Source organism: Phaethon aethereus (genome assembly GCF_964289735.1).
Source record: "Phaethon aethereus genome assembly, chromosome: 4".
NCBI lineage: Eukaryota > Metazoa > Chordata > Aves > Phaethontiformes > Phaethontidae > Phaethon > Phaethon aethereus.
Genome location: NC_138578.1, coordinates 44,638,182 through 44,653,145, shown reverse-complemented (window position 1 = coordinate 44,653,145; position 14,964 = coordinate 44,638,182).

Below are 14,964 nucleotides of genomic sequence, written 5' to 3'. Positions count from 1 at the left end.
GTGGAAGTCAGGGAGTAATAAGACTGTGGGGAGAAGAAAAGAAGCAGACACACATACCTTGAATTACTCATCATTCTCCCCCCACCTCCATTTTTGGCTATGTATGTTAACACTATTTTTGAAGCCTATTTTGAATGCACACATGATGCTAGCCACACCATCAGCATCCCTGAAAGCATCTGTATATCCCTATGAACTAACAACTACTATCTGATTTGATGGTATTTATTTTTACTTTTGTCTCATTAAAACCAGAGCATTTCCTAATATGTGACAGAGTAGTGCAAAAGATGCGATGTAAACTTAAAGTCAGCATGATGCTTTAGTTAGGTCCTAACACTGATAACCATCTACTTCTGCTTCTCTCCTTGTTAAGCAGTATTTCAATAAAGTTTATAAACAAGGGAAGATTTAATACTAATGATAGTATATACAAACCACGTAACTAGCAACCACCACACTAAGTTAGCTAGTAACTCAGCAACTTCTCCTAACAACACACCTCAAATAACGATGGGAATATTGTAAATATCAGCACGTGTGTTGATGATGTATTTTTGCCTTCACTGCTTTTGTTCATCCCTACTTCTTGCTGCCTCAAAAGAAATACCTGTTAAACAGCAAATGTTGAGTTTTCCAAGGGATCAATGAAAGAATATGTAATTTAAGAATGTTAGTAATAAAAGGAGAGAAGTCTGATGTATGATCCCTGGAGGAAGAAAAACAGAAAGAAATTTAAGGTTAATTAGAGCCAATCACTTTAGACATTGCACAATAAACTTGTGATATTGCACTGGTACAAAATTCTACTTCCGTGAATTGGCAGTATTTTAAGAATGGATTCCATTTATGTGGTATATCAATAGTCACACAAGACAAAATTAAGTTAATAAAATATGCAATTAGACTCCAGGACAGCTGAAAAATCTAAGCCTATGTCTGGGAAAGAATTAAAGCCCTATCTTTCTTGTATGTATAGGTCTTTTCTTCTGGATTATTTTTGTAACTGAAAGACAGATGTTTTGAAATCAAAGCCATACAGAAAACTTCGTGAAAGGCAGATACCACATTCACTTCCATCTGATAATCCGATAAGGAAGTCTCAGAATGCAATACATGTTCATTTGATCAAATAAACATTTATACTAAGATAAATCTCAAATTATTAGCAAATCTGGAACTCGCTGAAAGAAACAAGGAAGTAACAATGAATTAAATGTCTTGATGCGAATTCTAGTAGGAAAAACAGTCATCAAATTTCTGCCTTGTAATTAAAAAACAAATGCCCCAAAACAAATATTAGAGTTTTCCCATTTCAGTTAGTCTGTATTAAAACACATCTGAGGGTATTATCTGCACAGGAAGAACAAGTCCTAAATATGTTTTGGAAAGGTTTCCTGTAAGACTTCCCCTCAACCTTTGGAAGTCTGCCAGAAAGCAAGAAAAAGAGCATATGTTTGATTTACAGACAGAAACACCCGGTGAAGCAGTAGGTAGAAAGATGAGTTAAAGGGAGAAAGTGAGTTTCATTTTTGCACAAAGACTGTTTTGAAACTTCATCTTCAGTTAAAAGTCTTGACATAATTCCAAGACTTAATTTATTTTGCCTGGGAGAGCATCATTTTTAAGACGACTGTTCCAATTTTGTAGGGAAACTCAGCCAAAAGGAAAAGTAAATATTTCAAGTGAGATACATTAATTGCCAAGAACATAAAATGACGAGTAATAATCTAGAGTCATATAATGATCATTATTTGTAATGAACTTTCAATCCCATGTGACACGAGTTGACTTTTCAGTGGGTCCTTACAGCTTCAGATAGGAATCTTAAGGGTAAAGGCTATATATTACTAGTGAACTTAATTTTTTCAGTCTTATGATCCTACATGAAAGCCCAAATCATAAGACATTTCAACCACTTTGTGACATGACAGTGCTACTTTATTTGTATTTTTTAACGTCTTGATTCAAGGAAATATTTTTTAAAAAGTGCATAACCACAGTCATCAACATAATTATGTGGATAATACCTTATATTCTGTGCAGTTCAGAAGGACCTGGAATTGACTTGTATTATATGTATCATAAAATCATACGTGTATCAATTTTATTATTGAGGGGGTGATCCATGCAGTAACAAGTTCTCCTTGTAGTTTCCTTAAATTAAGGAAGTCCTGATATGAGAGACTAGACCTCTTCCTCTGGTTTGGAACATAAGTTTTGCAAACAGCAAACCAAAAATAAACCTTAGTAAAACCAAAATCTGGTTTCCACTGAAATCTTGAACATGAGCCTAATCTTTAAAGGAACAGCGTTAGATATCTGATGCTATGGCTTTTGGGCAGGATGGGGCTCTTCTGACAGATAATGATTTCCTTCCTCCAGTGTTGAACTGCTCTAAACTTTCTACAGGATGATTCTCCAGCTTGAACTTCCCTTTTAGCTAAGTCTATTTGCTTTACATCAAGAGATGTTGACAGTTTTCAGCTCTGGCTCCAGCAGTCCAGATGGTTCAATGAAAGTGAAGGATAATACCATATGACTTAGATTTATTATTTTTTTTTCCCCTCCAGTACGAAAAGGAACAGCTTAATGTCAGGTCAAATTTGTAATTCAAACTGCGAGAGACAGTAAACAAGAAGAATTATACTCTTACTCTGAAGAGGACAGTAAACAGGAAGAAAATAGGTCAGGTAAAAATATATAAGATGCAAAAAGGCTAAACTTAAAATGTTTTTGAAATCAGTAACTTAATTCCATTGTTTATGTGGAAGGCCATTATTATGAACTGTGGACCAAATCTGAACCAGAATGTTTTCTGACTTGTATACAGAGACAGTCTAACACAATATTTGCAGGGATTCAGAGAATAAAATCAGCATCTTCACACTAAAAATTAACCTTGATTAAAAAAAAAATTCAATTTCAAGTAATCATGCTTTAAGCGGTGAAGCATTTGCAGCAGTTACATATTCAGGTCCTTTTATTTTTCCACAAGCTCTATGCTAATTCACTGCTGGCATCTGCTGGGCAAACCTGACAGAGATAATTACTACTGCAGAGGCAGAAATAATTTCTTGCTACAGAATTGCACATTTTCAGCTTTTACTTTCATCAGAGCATTTCTAGCCTTCCTGCTCTCACCCAGAAGAGAGATCACACAGGACAGGATGATCATCTGGTCCCAGATTTCTGGATGGTTTAAGGCTCTAGATTGAGCTTCATGAAGCAGAAATTCATTGCAGTGACATCCAAGAAGAATGCAAAAGATCTGTCTAAATCCTTCTCTATCGCCCTGACCTTGCCACCCCCTTCTCTGCATCTTTCCACCGGACTACCTCAAACACAAGCATTTCAGCAGCGAACTACGCTCCAGCTACACCAACACACAACCGCGCCTCTTCAGCAGTCACCAAGAACATATTCACTTAAGACATCACTCAGATTTCAGACAACCTGTAAGGCCAGTTTATTAGCTCGCATGTTGCTCCATTCCACAGAAATGGCCCAAGGTATCGCAGCAGCATTTTTCTCTTCGTGACGCGAGCTTTCCTCAGCAGCCCCAATCTTGAGAAACCGGAGAGAGAAGAATAGGAAATAAGCTTCTGTTACATGGCTTTGAACTCTTTACTATAGGACATGAGAATGAGCACACTTCTGCCTGCTTTCAGAAAAAAGCACAGGGACAACTTTGAGTGTGATTTCCCACAGCTGCGAACAAAACCCACAGAAGAGGAAATAAAGATATTTTTGGAACATGGGAATGTAAAACTTTTCAGAAAAATAGTTGCAATTTACCTCATCTAGCCATTCCTATCTACATAAACGACTAACACTTCAGAGTCTTGTACAACATTTGACCTTGAAGAAGTATTTCTGCAATTAACACTACAAGCGGTTAACCTCACATACACATGAACACTGCCATTCGCTATAAAGACCCACAGATGGGCAGAGAATATGGAAATCTCTGCCACTTATTCTGGAACAGCTCTGACAGAAGTGACTCATCTTCCTTGTACAAAATCCTCCTGGCAATTTCACTTCAAACAGATATAGTGTTCCTTTGTGGAGCTTTTTTCTCCTCTGCATTTGTAAGGCTGTTTAAATACACTGCCGCCAGCAATGCTTACAAATTAGCTGACACTTATCAGAACTATTGCTGTTGTTTTGATTTAAGAGTGTTACTTTCCTTGGTATGTGCTGATGCAAGGTTAGGGAAAATGCAGCTAGGTATGCACCCATGCCCAATGCTGCACCAGTACTCCATCTTATACTTTATTCCTAGAGGAAGAACAGTACATATTGACTTCACACACAGACTACTACACTTTCATTTTTATACCCTCTGTACACGACTATTTTATTTTTTATATATATAGTGTATATACATATCTCCACGTGTATGTATTTATGTATCTACACACTCACAGAATACACATACCATAAAAATTATCTTTTGTTCTAGAGCAACGTACGCTATCTATGAATGCACCTGAGGCTAGTAATTTTTCCAAAAGTTGTAAAGCAACTTATTTTTCAGCAATGTTCATCTGCCAAACCTCTTCTGTGAAGTTCATGGAATATGCTTATATCTGTATAAACTACATTTCATTGCGCAGGTTTAACCTAGTCTAAGTCAAATTTGCAATTTCATTTTTCTTCCTAGTTCCTGAATTGTATTAAAATTAGATTTTCTCATTAATTTATATACACTCACACGTTAACTGATGTATAACCTTTGACATAGTATGTATCCCCAAAACTCCACCTGATGAGGCAAATCTATTGCCTTATCTGTTATATCATCTTATACATTACTTCATATATTACCATAGATGGATCAATTTCACAGTCACTAAAATACTTAGGATTCTACGCACTGGGCACTTCCCAAATATTTCATGACAGAGTGTTTGTGGCAGGAGGAATTAACTTTTTTTCATATAGGTTTTCCTGCTGTCTGAGCTGCTATCATTACTTTTTACTTGCAGAAGAACAAAACAAACAACCCCAGTGCCTCCCCAAAAAAAAACTTCCCTTTGAAAGCTACCCATCCAAAGAATAATGACAAGTAAAAAAGCAGAAGATAGCACACATTGCCATTGCATTTAATGAACAGTACTCTCTGCTGAATGCAACAGTAAGTTCTGCTTTAAAAAAAACTATGTTACAGTGTGGCCGAAACCAAAAATGTGATCAGAAGGCCCATCTCTGGGACCGTGTTCCTTGAAAAATCATCAGATATATCATCTGAGTAGTCTCATTATTCCCTGTCATTTCTCATTATGTCTAGTATGTCTAACGTCAACCTTTCAAAAGACAAACATAGAACAAAACGTTTCTATAAATTACAAAGTTTGTACTACTAAGCTGAATTGAAGGTAAGTAGCCACTTCTTCCTATATAGGTATTTGTCTATGACACATACGTGGTGCAAATTTTGTGGCTAAAAGAGTGAGATTAATTTGTATGAGCAACAAAGAGTCTGTATACTTATTGATATGAATAAGTAAGGTTGCTTTGGCCACTAATTTTCCCTCAAGTTTCCATCATACTATGAACTGTTGGAAAAAAATATTTATGTAGCTTAAGGAAGCTCTCACTCTACATGCTGGAATGAAATTCAAATTTCATTTTCAAGAAGAATTTCTCAGAATATTTGACAATGAAAATATATTGGTAGCATAAATTAAAAAACTATATGGTGCCAACAAAGGTCCGTGGGGTCTGTTTAACAGACACAGGGACTAAAAACACATTAGACTTTGTTAATGGCATTTTCAATTAGTGACACCTGAAAAGCAATCATAGTTGTTTAAATAAACTAAATGTGTTTAATTCCTGTAAATTTCAAGCCTTGGTGCTGCATTTACAACAAAATGTTTTTGATCTCAAATTAAATGGAACTTTAGCACTGAAACGTTAGTCATCTTGCAGAAACATCTGTATGTAAAGCAATATTTGAAAATGCACACTCAGCTTCAGGGAAATGCTTAGATCCTATCCGCTTCAGTGAGACTGAACCCAGCGTACCGGTCAACTGAATCAGAGCCTAGCTCTGTGCTATAGACAAAAAGTCATGAGATAGCACATAGCACCAAGGCATTAACTGCATACAGATCCTGCGGGCATGGAGCCTTCCCTCTTTGCCAAATCTTCCCATGAGGACTAAGCATTTCAGTCAGGGAGGGTGAGAACTATGCAAGAATCTCCCAAGGAAAGGGGTTGGAATTTTCTGCCTCCCTGCAACGCCTCCTGCACGACATTGCTCTCTGCCTTCTGGAGAAAAGCTGGCTTCGTTAACTGTCTTAGTCTTAGTTAGCTCCTTGCCTCCAGCTGCCCTTAATTTCTGGATATTGAGAGAAACATTCCATTAAAAGTGATTTTTGGCTTATCCCAGAAAACTAAAGTTCATCTCCAAATTTATTGGGTCACAGCATCTGAGCTGCACAATTCCAGAGAAAATGCAGAAGAAAGTGTTAGCTTACATGGATTTGGGCACTAACTAATGGTAAATATTTCTCCAGAGCATGTGACAAACTGTGAAGATTTGCGAATGGTAGTTGAAAACATGCATAAACAGAGATCTCACATTCAATTTCTAAATGAAATACTAATATCAAACCAAATTGACCACAAATACTCTTTCCCTTCTCTCCATGAGGAGGTGACCCAAGTCCCCAGTTCCGGAAGTCAACAAACAATATTCTAGAAGAAATGAAAAGAGAAAGAAAGAGCTGTCATAAGATGAGACTTTACAGTCACAGGCGAGATTAGCACAAATCTATCTATAAAGGCTTTAGCATTATAGTACAGTAATCATTCTAAATTTTCGATATTTATAGGTATTTGCATAAGGGGTCTGGCTATGAATAAAGCAGGAAATTTTATGCTAACAAAGGTGTCCTCAACAAATATTAATACTTAACACTATTGCTATCAAGTTCTGGAGTATAAATACATTTTACACTTTTATAAACTGGCAAATAACTGTTAATAAGCAGTCTGACTACACTGTCTTGGAACTCGGCTACCTCTATAACATTATAACTTTGAGGAAAGATGTAAACTGCAGAATCATAGTTATTGGTTTCTAACTATTTATTTACTTCACTTTTTTTTTTTCCCCTTCCATGCTGTTACTTTTTGTATATTTAAAACACTCAGAATGTATGAACAGATCTCTAATCATCCGCTAAGCAATCTATACTACTGATCCTCAATATTTGCCTGATATTCAAAATCAGTTTTTGTAGGTGATTGGCAGTCCTGACAGTGGTGTTTGGCACAAGAGCTGGAGTCCCAAAGCAGAAATGCAAATTACAGGAATAGAGAAAGAGAATGCATTTTGATTTGCAAATCTTTGTTTTAGATTTATCATGTATTCGTGTCTGATTAAAACTCGGAGACTGAAATACAACTATTATGATTGGATTTCTAAAGCCTACTCTAATTTTTCAGCTCATTAGTAATTCATGCATTTTGATCAAATTTTCACTCTCTAGTAATTCTTTAAAGCATATCTTTGAAAGTCAGCTGCATAAGAAGTTCTGTGATTAGACAGATGCAAACCAATTCAGTAGCTTTGTTTATAGGGAAGCTGCCAAGACTTGAGTCACTAAGTCAGCCTGTGACATGCCCGCTTGTATAACTTGTATTCTTTGGCAGCATTTGAGGGTTTTGTATATCTGTTGGATACATAACTCTACTCACATATCAAAAAAATGAAATGGAGTCATAAATCTGTATAAAATTAGTTTTAAAACTGTACTCATTAAATCCAGTGGAGATCAGTGTATTTTTTTACATCCTGCACCACCCTCTTACCTGGTGGCAAAAGAAAGGAGAAAAACTTGAGGCTGGTAAAAAGCAAACCTCTTACCATACATCACACTTTTGATTAAAAGAATAGCTTTAAAATTCACCAGGATAAGGTATCTTCTCTGATAGTAGAACTTGGTAGATATACCGAAAGAGCAAACTCAAACAATTCATCACAAGTACCTTTGCCCCATCCCTAGAAACATTCCAGGTCAGGCTAGATGGGGCTCTGAGCAACCTGGTCTAGTTGAAGATGTCCCTGCTTTAAAGGTCCCTTCCGACCCAAACTGTTCTATGATGCTATGACTGTAGCCTGTTGCATACCAATAGCCACCTCTATGTGGAGAGAGAAAGCACATTCTATCTGTCTGTCTCTCTGCATCTGATTAATCAAATTAGGAAAGGACAGGGGAAAGGGGAGTAAACTTCAAGCACATTTTTTTGCTTTTTAAGCTAAAGCTGGGTGTAATACTCAAATAATTTATCTCCACCAAGCGGAGATCTGTTCCACTATTTTCCTGCAGATTTCATACCTCCAGGAGTTGTTTCCTAACTAAATGGCTGGAGAACAACAAGAAACAATACATATTTTGGGAGATGATTTGCTTTGCTTCCTCTATGTCTAGCAAATTGTTACACTTTTTAAACCATGACCTTTGAGTCTCATAGGCAGCACTCAGTTCTGGATTAAAAGAGTTTCCAGTCCCCAACTGTTATTTTTCCCTCCTAAAACAGAGGTTTATTTAGTGAAGCAACCAACTCTTATCAATTTGATGACTCCGGCATCCTCTTTAGGTGGTATAATACAATCCAATTTCATATCAGATTTTAAAGCTTGTCAGAGCTTGCTTGGCTGTTCCTATTTATCTTTCTCTGGAAAAGAAAGGAAATGTTTTGTTTGCTTTCTTGTCTCATTTTGTCTTTGAGGATTCCAGTGGGCCAGGTTGAAATCCAGAATATTAATTACCTTGTATATCATTACATCAACATGATCTGGAGGAAACAGATTTTTCTGGCTTTCCTGTTCTAAATGATATGGGTTAGAGTCAGCTAGAATATTTGATAGTTGAGGACTGGGGCCTCTCTACATGCAATCAGTTCTTCCTTATCTAGTAAAACATGGGTTTTAATTTCATGTTCTGTTAGTGCCAGGCTGAAATTAAATTACTATTTATAATATTTGACTTTTACACACCTACAGCTTTGTGTTTTTATACTTTGAGGTAGGGTGTCTGATGGCCAAGGATGAGACTGTGAAGTAGAGGTAGTCATTAAAGAAGTGAATCTGTAGAGCTTGGGGTCACCTTAGTGGACACAGAATCAGAGTGTTCCCCTCACGTTTAGAATCAGAGCAGTATTAGGTTAGTTTCCGTTGAATTATGGTGAAACACATTCACCAGATGACTAAATAGAGTAGAACTTGAAGAGTAATTTCTCACCCACTGGCTGGAGATCAGTCCAGAGCCTGACAGATGAAGTGTTAAAATTCCTATGGGGGAAGAACACGAACCAGTTCCAGTGAAAAGAATGAAAGGTAAGGGGACAGACAAGAATCCACACAAGCAACAGGAATGCCTTGTTAGAGGTGTCTCATCTAGGACAGAGAACCCTATGATGTTCTGGATCAACTAGATAATCTCATCTAGGCTCCCTTTCCCATGAAAGGATGGACCAGATTATCTTTCAAGGTCCCTTCCAACCTGGCCTGTTCTATGGTTCTGCACATTACTTTAACACCCTCTATGTGGCCCATACTATGGTGCTTCTGGAACTAGGCATTTGTGGACGACCATTGTATCCCACAACTGGCCTGAACTCTAATGTGTTGACAAATTGCTCATGACAGATGGTGGCAAGCAATGAATGGCATATAGACTCACTGTACAGTGGAAGGCTAGGAATTTCCTTCCTAAAAGAAAGTAAGTTATAGGTTTTGGGTCAGAAGAAAGGGAATGGCAAAGTCCCTTTTTGGATGCAAAGATCTTCGTTTCCTTGCAATCACCAAGCGTGGCTGCAAAGTTACACTTCCCATGCCAGATCCAGAGATTTAGAAATTATACACAGAACAACAGGCTGCAAGATTTTATCTCGTACCAAGTAACTGCTAACAAAAGTGCTAACTGCAGTGTAACAGGGGGGAAAAAAAAAAAAACCACACACACAAAAAAATTAAACCAGTTGTGAGGTTGGCCACTGCCTGAAACAGTAGAGGTCCTGATTCCATGTGCACATCCTGAGGAAGGAAAAGAAACTTCTATTTATGGCAGAAAAAAAAGCCAGTGCTGCTAACAGCACGAGGACACCATGCACAATGCCTTCATTGTTTCTGAGTTACCCTTGATGGACAGATAGAACACATCTACATCAGTCTGAGAAAAAGAGGGTTTTTTCCTAAACTGGCCTCGGAGCAGCTGTGAAGAGGAGGTATCTAACATTTCAAAGGGCTTCTTAGGCAGTGATATGCTGCCACATTAAGGAAATTCCAGACTCAGACTGGAATGGAATAATCTAAGTGCCTTTATATTCCTCCAACAACAACTCTGCCCAGGAGGATGTCCAGGGACATTGCCTTCCTCCCACTGTCTTGGCCCATGCACCGGCAGGAATTGATCACCTGATCTGGAGTATGCAACGAGTGCATCCTTGTCTGGTCCTAATTCTACACCTTGCAAATCATGGTGACAACACGTCAGCAAGGTTAGAAAGCAAGCTGGCAAAATGGACTGAAAAGCTAAGGAGAGAACTTACTCTCATAGGTCCCTGCTGCAGCGTTTGCTGAGATACAGTGGTTTTAGGCTTCACAAGAGCAAACAATTGTCAAGGTGGAAAGCAAATTAAATGGGATTACTGTAGTAAGGCAGTCTTCCTCAGATAAAAAGATCAAATTCTTAATTAGTAAAATATTCTCATACTTTTAATTTCCCTGTAATCTCTTATTTATCAGACGATTTGGTTGGCTGTGCTATCATGTTCAAAAGGCTTTTACTGTTCTCTAGCATTAAGGGGAAAAGTAGAAGTTTCATTTTATCCAAAAGATAAAAGATGATTCATACGAAAATTTTATAGTCAGTGATAAACACAACCCTGAATTTGTTTGGTCTATTTGACACTAGGAGTGTTAGATGTACTTACATTATTTTCCTTGGCAGGTAGGGAGCTCAGGGCAACACACTTCTATTTCAAAGACAATGTATGCTGTTACATCATAGAAAGTATTTCCAGCATTACTGGCCTGAGCTCAGATCACATATTCTTAAGAATCCATGACCTGTTTGGAATTGAAACTCACTTTGACCCTGCATAAACAAGTGCTGCCACTACCCTATTGTGTAGGGGTAGCAATTTTATTTTTTAAATAGTAGCTGATATTCAAATATTATTTCTATTTTCTCCTTAACACTAGTTGTCATACATTTACCATGCTATACTGCAAACAGATTAGGCTTCAACGTACAATATATTTTAGAAGGAAAGAAACTGATGAGGGAAAGAGTTGAAAGATCGTTTCTTTCTATTAATATTTAAAAACACCTACGTAACCATACCTTCCTTACTCTCTTGTAAACACTTAAAGTAGCCAGGCAGGTTTTTGAAGGACGCATTGCATTACTATGATTGAAGCTCCAGAAAAAGGCTGAATTGCAATGTTTCTGCTAGCATACATGGCAATGCGTAGTAACGAGCACATGACCTGTACACCACAGACTGTGTAATTCAAAAGTTTTTGCAAAGAAGAAACATTCTTTAGATAGCCCCATGTGTGTGCTTGTTGGTTTGGGTTTTTTTCCAACTCACATCTAATCACCTTTGAAAAGGAAAAGAAAGTGGAATCAAGAACCCGACTATACCCACTCTGCCCCTGCTCCGCCGCTGCCAGACGTTTATCCTTGTGGCCACGTTACAGCCTTTCTCAGCGAGCTGTTCCTGTAAACAAGCCAGCTGCTGATAAAGTGGCACAAGTAATCCAAGAGCTTCTCCACACTCTTTTGTACCTCACAGTATGCGAGTGACTCAACTTACTGAAGGTTCAGCCAGTTCATACCACTAGGGAGCACTGGTATGGGATCATGGAGGCACGAGAATGACTAGCAAGCCCACATCCTGACCACGCAGGAAGATGTTTACAAGTACATGACCAGGCTTGCATGTTCTGCTTTTCTTTCTGACACTTGGCCTGAGGAGAAAAGCCTACTGGATTAACTTTTAATAATATTTAATTTCCAAACCACAGAGGACAGTTGCCAATGTAGAGCTGCTAAAATTTTTTTGGAATTAAATTGTACATTTATAATTTGCTCTCTTTTGACTTCAGGTTTTTTTCTCTGCCTTTTAGCTGTCTGCTGCTAGTTTGCTATAAAAAATTCTTTCATTTCTCTGCGCTTGTATGATTTGAAGGATTCCATGTATCCTTGGTTTCCAAACAATTTCTGATTCCTGGTATGCTATAAAACCATTTTTGAATAAATATGAATGTTCTCTCTCTCTCACTAGAAATCCTGCACCAGCCAATGCTACAGAAGAATATGAAAGGTCTGTGAACCAAATATCAAAAGAAGATGGAGAAAAACATTACAAGTGAAATGCTTTGTGAAATTCCTACTCCCTGGGACATTTCTATGCGAAATTTATTCTCAGCAGAAATAGTACAGCATAAAATCAGTAGCCCTAATTTAAGTAAAAAAAGTTTGCAGCAGAAGAATGAAATTTGTTGTAAGAAAGAACTGACTCCTGCCACAAGAACGTTTGCAGACATGGCCGCCTTGATCCTAAACCCCTGACCTTGATCCTAAACCTCTTCCTCAGACTGCCCATACTGAAGGAGAGGAACTTTCAAAAAGTTAAGAGTAGCCAGCAACTTCTGTCTGGAATTGGCAAAGGGGTTTAAAAGTTAAACTAGAAAACAAAGAGTGAATAATGAAGGTTATAATAACTAAAACTGGAATTCCAAATAACACAAAAAGATACGATAGAAACATTATACAATGTTTTTTGGTTTTGTCTCTTACTCAGCTCTTGTTTTGAAATAGCCCCTAAATTTTTACATTACTAATACCACAGCAAAACCCAAAGTCTTTCTCAAAACACTTACTAAGAACCTCTAGCTCAGAAATTTGACTTTTGCTGAATATGCAGTATGCAGGTGAGTCTCTTCTAGGAAAAGCAGCCTAGAGGAAAAAAAACAAGCCTTTTCCTGAGAATTGTGATGAAACTTGCAGTGATGATTTTACAGTCCCATGGCAAGTTTCCCAAAAGGTAGCATCTTGGGCTAGTTTTTAGAAGACGCTGCACTGCTTCCACAAGACCTTGAATAGCTTAACTTTAAATTTACGTTGTTATAGCTAGCGATAGTCAATCTTGACTTAAGGCTGTGTTGTAAACTACCTTATCTCCTTTTAACCCTGAGACCTGAATGAAATTTTCCCCATAGAACTTGATGGGGTAAAATGCCAGTATACTGTCACTAAAATGCTTGGAAAGCGTGCATGAATTTTGTCAGTTTTTTCTTTGGAAAAATATTTATAAATTATGAAAAAATATTTAAATTGAATGTCACAAATGTAAGTTTTAAAACTTCTCCTTTCAACAAATCTAAGTTGTTGGATTTTTTTTATTTAAATGTTTCAACTTAGAATTAAATATTTTGTTTCCCTTGAGACAAAAATTGTCAATTGTCCATTGTGATTAACATAATTTCTAACCACCAATGAAATTAAATATGCACTACTTAATTTGCTTGCATGCTTTCCTCCAGAGTCCACTGTATGATTTCTGGAATGTTGATTACTTCATAATTTTCCTCTGCACTATCCATAATCCTGCTGGGGTTACAGACAGAGAGACATTTAAGCAAAATTAAATAAATTATAGAAAGCCCAGTCTTGCAATCACATTCTGCACTGGTATCTTATGTTTTACTACAGGTCCCATTCTCATGTTAATGAAGCACACTCTTTATTTTGTATGTTTGATTATGCAGTAGAGAATGACTACAACCTACAGGGGAGGACCTGAAACAGGGAGACATTAAAGATTAAATCCAAATTTCAAGAACTCTATGGGTTCTTACAGTTTTCTTTAATGAAGATAGTATTTTGTATGGCAAAATTCATATGGGTGCCTGATGGCTCAGGACCATTGAAACAAATTTCTGGGTAGCTCTTTAACCATTTGACCTGTCCGTTTTATACAAACCAGTGCTGCACTTTGCATCTAGCAAGCATTTAATTAGTGGAGGAAAGCAAAACAACAGGTTCTCTGGGAAACACTAAGAAATGAAACAACCTGCAAGATTACCACCAACCCCAACCCCATTCGCAGCTACCACGCAGAAGACTATTTCACTCCAAGTGTTGTAATTTCTTATTCTAAGAACTTTGATTTGCAGATTGAATTTTAAAGGAAGAGTTCCTGTAATGTGCAAACTCTGTTTATCTCACCAAAACTTCATTTCGGTTGGTTCTGGAACTTACTTGCCTGAATCTAAAATGAAAGCAATTGGTTTGCCCTCAGGATTTAGTACAAACAAAGATTTGGGCAAGAATTAATGTAAATGCAGAATAAACACGAAAGGAAGAATATTTACAGATAAAATTTCATTTTTGACAGCATTTGGGAAAAATCAGTGAACTTCAGGAAATATGCAACTGGAAAATGAGATGGCCAGATAAGCAATAAACGTGTGGGGTTTTTTCTGAACATTGTATCAGTTTGAATTTTCAACAATCAACCGTGAAATACAACATGAAAAACATGTGGTTGAGTCAAAAACGCAATAGCAAGATACTTAGCTAAACGTTAGCGCCAAAAAAGTCCTGATTATATTTACAGAGGGATTAAAAAGCAAGCATAAAATATACAAACATAAATGTTAATAAAGTCTCTGGAGAAAGCAGTGAAAGTACTGTTGGTTGAGCTGTAAATAAAAGCTGAAAATTACCTATTAATCATAGAAAATAAGACACATAAAGATAAACATAGACACTGCACATGTAAAGATAAACATATACACTATTTGATCTGTACTAAAGAAGAAGATAAAGTTCTGGAGATTAAATTGTTTTGATTTATTATCTCAGCAGGGTTAATTTGTTTCATACACATGGTGTTGGTCTGGAGTTTTTAATCAATCTAGACAGTTCT